This window comes from Choloepus didactylus, chromosome 7 (assembly GCF_015220235.1).
Source record: "Choloepus didactylus isolate mChoDid1 chromosome 7, mChoDid1.pri, whole genome shotgun sequence".
Classification (NCBI taxonomy): Eukaryota; Metazoa; Chordata; class Mammalia; order Pilosa; family Megalonychidae; genus Choloepus; species Choloepus didactylus.
This window is the reverse complement of record NC_051313.1, coordinates 26,168,251-26,174,121: the sequence shown is the minus strand read 5'-3', so window position 1 is coordinate 26,174,121 and position 5,871 is coordinate 26,168,251. Positions and strand designations below refer to the sequence as shown.

Sequence of the window (5,871 nt, the reverse complement as noted above, 5' to 3'; positions counted from 1 at the left end):
CTATTATTTTTCATAAAGATTATTGTCCAAAATGTCTTATTTGCAATTTTTAAAAATCTCATTCTCTTGAAGTAAAATAGTTGGATAGTGCATCTCACTACAGGAGTGAAGGATTTGAGTTCTGTGGAAAGTGTGGACAAGAAAGCAGCTGCAGGGTAGGAGATCTGGGGCTTCAGAAGCTAGGCTAGAAACCCTGAAAGGGTGACTTAAGTCATGCAGCGTCATTCAGGCCAGGTCTATTTTCACTGCTTTCAATCTTCCAATCACAACTCTTAAATATGTATTTTTCATGGGCCCTAAACCAATTAATTGTTGCTTCATATTAAACTATTAAACTAGATACCAGAGGGGCTGCAATGCCTGTGTTCAATCATGGTGCGATTTGTATTACTCATCACCACTGAGGGCAGAGAACAGGTTCCTCCTTCACCTTTTGCTTGCCATGTCTTGATAGTGACTTTTATATCAACACGTATTTAACCAGAAGTTATATATTAACTCAAAGTTCTCATCAGTGCTTTTTTGATTGCAAGAGACAGACACACAACTCAGTCTGAATTTAAGCAAAAATAATTCATTGATTCATGTAATTTTCTGATTCCAAACGTGTAACTATCCTTCAAAAAAGCAAGATCCAAGGGCTTTAATAACACTGCCTGGCTCTGACTACATTTCTCAGCTGTGTGTGTACGTGTGTATGTGCACACATGCGTGAGTGTTTGACTTTATTCATGGCTGTGTCCAGGAACTCAAGTTATGTCAACACGGTTGTGACTATCTCCCTCTGCTCTGCTTGTCCCTGCCTGGCTGCATTTTCCAAACCAGCCCTAGACATGTGACTGGAAAGGTGGTCACCAGCAACCCTAGACTCCTAACTTCTAGCTTAAAAATCCCATGGGGGAAAGAGTCTCTCTCTCTCTCTCTCTCTCTCTCTCTCTCTCCCCGCAACAGCTCTGACAGATAATTTCTGGAATACTTTGGTCAGTCCGACTCGAGTCGTGCTCCTGTAACTGAACCACTTAGCTGTGGAAAGAAGGTACTTGGATTGGCCGAGACTGACACTTGTTCTGCCCACTGTGGCAAGGAGCAGGGAGACAGTTATCCTCTGAATTCAGGGGAAGGGTGAGACTTTGATACCTACAGTTATAAATCGGCAGATCACCAAAAAGATGCAAAAATCTTGCTTTTTGAATGTTTAAAATATGATGTTTCACACATGTATTAAATAGTTGATCATGATGAAAAAATGTGGAAAATGAGTGATTCATAGCCTTCTGCTATATATTCTCCATGTATATTCGAGCATTTCCATAACAATTAAAGGATAAAAAAGTACATCTCTGTTTCGTGGGATCTGGTGCTCCGAGAGGAGTAGCATGACTTAGAACCCTAAATATTTGCTCTAGAGACTAACACCATGTAGGCCTCAGGCAATCACTTCTCTATATGTATCCTTTCCTATATCCTATATTATTGAAACAAAAGGCAACTATGTTTAAATGCTGTGAATATTTGTGGATTGTTTCCTTGCCAGTGTCAGAGGCAAACTATGCTTCAGAGAGCAGGGTCGATTTGAGCGGGGTGGATTTGAGCAGGGGAATAATATAGGTAAGATAAAAGACAAATTAACTTGTCAATTTCTTCCTTGCAGACAGCATGAATGCAGTAGATACTTGCATTATAAAATACCATCTCCCACATTACCAAGTGTTCTGGTTTGCTAATGCTACAGTTATGCAAAATACTAGAAATGGATTGGCTTTTATAAAGGGGGGTTATTAGGTTACAAAGTCACAGTTCCAAGGCCACAGAAGAGTCCAGACCAAGGCATCAACAAGATGACACTTTCACTGAAGAATGGCTGATGACATCCGGAAAATCTCTGTTAGCTTGGAAGGCACGTGGCTGGTGTCCACTGATCCTTTGCTCCGGGGTTCTGGTTTCAAAATGGCTTTCTCCAAAGTGCCTCTGGGTAGCATCTCCAAATGTCTCCAAGCATCTCTACACAAACACTCCCAAGTATCTCTCATCTGCTCTTGGGGTGTTTTGTCCTCTCTTACCTTCTCCAGAACAAACTCTGAGCCAGCATCTCAAAGCATCAGCAAGCATCTGGGTCTGCTACTTTTTTTTTTTTTTTAATAGGCTAGGAACCGAAGCTGATATTTATTCAATTATCTGGTATAGTAAATGTTAGAAACTGGCAACCTGTGGGCTGAATTCAGCCCATAGATCTAACTTTGTATGTTTTCCTCAACCGATATAGTATTTAAAAGTCAGAACATTTCACATGTCTGTATTTCCAGCTTCTCTTCAAAGGGTTTCTGTGTTCCTGTTCCCCATGACCCCCAACACTCCTTGTCCCTTAGCTGCCGGGTCCTGTAGGTACTTGAGTTCATGATCTCTGGGATAGAAGCTGCAAAGGGGACTGCACCTGCTCCCTCATTCTCCTGTCAACATACGGGTGTTTGAGGGCTCAGTTTCCTCCTTGGGACGGACTCCTCACTGAGAGGAGGTCAGAAGAACTGCATCTTCCCAAGTCTCTAAGGTTCCATCTCCTGAAAAGGAACTGATTGAGCCTCAGTCTCTCTTCTGTTTCTTTCAAACTCTCTGTCCAGTGTTGACTCTAGCTCTTTCCTCCTCTGGTTGCTGCTGCCTCGTTTTCTTACCTCTGCTGCTGAGGCCACTGTTTGCTTCCCTAGTCCTGACATCCACTGCAGTCTCCTCCTCTCCTTCATCCCTTACATCTAAGACCTCCTCTAGATGCTGCTGTCTTTTCTTCTTGCTTCTCTGGTCACTGCATGCTCTGCTCTCTACTTCCCTGGTACTACCATCTACATCTTTCTTAACTTCTTTGTCTTCTGTTGTCAAGTTCTCTTCCTCATGCTGCCACCTCTTCTTAGTTCTGCTGCACGGCTCTTCATATGCTCTGCTCTCCACCCGCTCTGTCCTGATACCACCTGCAGCCTCCTTACCACCCCCTCTTTTATCTAAGACTTCCACCTCTTCCTCATGCTGCCACCTCTTCTTTTTTTTTTTCCTGAGGAGCTGATCATTTTGTTCTCTGCTCTTCAATTTCACAAGCCCTCTTGTTCCTGCAATGTCTTCCTCCTCATTGCCTACAGTTCCCTGTCTCTCATTTGAGACCTTTTCTTCCTGATGTCACTTTTTCTTTTTCTTGGTTTTCCTGATGCTCTGGTCAGTGTGTTCTGGGTACTTCTCTTCCTCATTCCTTTCATTTGCTGCAGCCTCTTCCTCCTCTTTTTGCTTCCCTTTCTTTTCCTTTCTTTTGGAGGACTTACTTTCAGACTGTGGTTGAGGGTTCCCAGGGTCCTGGCCTTTGAGATGAGCCAGGAAGTCCTGCTCCTGGGCTTCCAGTTGAGCCAGCTTGGCCTTCATTGTGATCCCAAGACAGGCAGCCTTGTGTGCTGTTTGCCCCTCACAGGCTTGGAGCAGCATCTCATCAGTCAGAATTTTGGGGGGTGTGGGCCCGTGATTGTCATCATCACTGCAGCTTTCCCAGTCCTTGTCTGGCTTTTTCCTGCCTGAAGTCAGTGTAGCTGTCTTCACAAACTTCTGATACAGCAAGTTGGGCTTGGGATGGTTCTGATTGGTGGTCTCCTTAGAATGGTGTCTTATTTGAACTGTGTCCTGCCCAGTTTCCACTATCAAGTTGGCCACAGTGTTGTTGAAGAGCTCACTCCACCAGTGGTTTGTGAACTTCTTGGCAGGGTCACGTCCCACCCCATAAGTGTCCTGCTTCATTGTCACCCTGATGGCCTGGGTGATACCATTCTCCTTCTGGCCCAGGACTTTGCCTTGAGTCCATCCATGCTTTAGCAGCTGCTCCTCAGCAAACTTCAGCTCATGATTCTTGACCTCTGGGGTGACGTTCATGATGAGAAAAGTGTGTCTGTACTTAGGCCCTCACCAGAGAAGAAGTCACTATCATACCATCATTGCACAGTCCCATCTGTGGAAACATGTGGGTCTGCTACTTTTAAAGGACTCCAGTAAACTAACCAAGACCCACGCTGTATGGGCGGGGCCACACCTCCATGGAAATAATCTAATCAAAAGTATCACCTATAGTTGGGTGAATCACATATCCATGGAAACCATCTAAACCAAATATCCCACAAGATTGGATTAAAATGTGGCTTTTGAGGGGACATAATATATCCAAACCAGCATACCAAGCATACTGTTTCTTGCTTCTTTTCATGTTGCAATATGTGGTTCATTTATTAGTAGCATTTTATAACAATATTCACAACAGCTGTACATGGTGGCTGAGGAATATTTTATAGTACTTGCACAGCCCAGGTAATCTTTACTTCCTGTGGACCTTGTAAGATCCAAGCTGTTGGGGAGGCTGGCTGTTATATCAGCAGACATTCTTCCAGTCTATTGTTTATGTCCCTGGTGCTCAACCCAAATGCTTTGACTTCTATTCCATTCCAATGCTTTTCTCTTTTGGTAAACCTCCCTGGGGTTTTGGTTGTTTAGCAACCAAATTTACTAGCAAGCTAATTTACTAGCTGGTTGAGAGAAAGACCAAGGAATCAGGAATTTATATTTCAAAATAGTATTCTTTTCCACTAACTTTGTTTTCTGAGAAAGAAAACTGACTCCTCATTTAGGTGTGTTCTTCCCTGCCTACCATCTCCAAATGGTTAAGAACCAGTTTTTGTATAGAAACTAATTTGCAAGAATGGGAGCTCCCTCATCATGCAATGCAGCCTGTCATTTTATGAGGTGACATTTCCTTCTGGCTCTCTGGGGGAAAGCCTATATAGGAGTTATATTTGCAGTTGCCTTGATAGAGTTGTCAATCATTCCATAGGGTCTTTCCCTCCTCCATATGATAGCCCAAGCCACCCCCTCCCCCCATTACCTTGCCCTGGGGATATTGGTTATGATACAGGCTCAAGTTCTCCTTCATGGATAAGCCCTGATGAACCGCTTGCATAAGGGTTGAAGAATTGGCTTTGTTTATAGTTAGGGTGTGTGGAACTTTCGTCTAGGCTGAGACAGCTTGAAAATGAAAGGGTACCCTTAATAATTATGCAAGAACAGTAGGTGTCGATTGGGGCAATCCCCAGGAAACCAAGATGAATGGCACTCTACTTACAATTCACAGATAACGCAGCCAGTTCCCAACCCAGAACTCTAACCATGACCACTCCCTCCATGTGGTTATTGCCTAGTCTCTTGGCAACTGCCCCCTAAGGAAGCATTAGCTAAGTTTAGGTTTATATAGGGTCAGTGGCCCCTCAATGATTCATTGTATCATCCCAAGCCTGAGTGGTTTCCACAGTTTTTAGCCACGGTTTCTTCTTAAAAGTCCCAGCTAAGAACAAAGTGCCATTTATATCAAGGCAAAGCGAAAGAAAGATGTTTACTCCAGACTAAATGCCTAGCAACCATCTAAAAAAAAATTCTCTCTCTGGAATGAAGTGGTTATCTACAGTCTTAGCACAGAGTCCAAACTCCTCTCCCCCAACAAGACCTGTCTTCCAGTGTGTGCCCCAGGCCATTGCTTTATAGCAGCCCCTTAGGCTATCCGGGACTCTCTGTCTTGCTGTGCTTGTGTAGATAGGTTGTTGGAAATTCACGACCTGAGGAATGGACTCTAAATATTACTTTCTACAGTTCTCCTTACTAGGGTTTGTTTTCACAGGGATTTAGAGAGCAATTTACAAGGCTCTCTTGACTCTTTTTCTTTCCTTTTGTAGATTGCCATGAATCTACCAAGAAAATTTTAAACATTCAGTAGTTTGCTCACACTCAGTCCCATCACAGTTCCCTGGCTTTTCTGAAATTACCATTAACTTTGGAGCTTGCCTCTTCCTTATATATTAATTGTCTCCC

General features: G+C 43.5%; 1 pseudogene; it reads right to left on the bottom strand.

Annotated features, from left to right (window-relative positions):
- Nucleotides 1-2,791: 2,791 nt before the first annotated feature.
- LOC119540945 lies at nucleotides 2,792-3,982 on the bottom strand (annotated as a pseudogene).
- Between the last annotated feature and the right edge of the window lie 1,889 nt (nucleotides 3,983-5,871).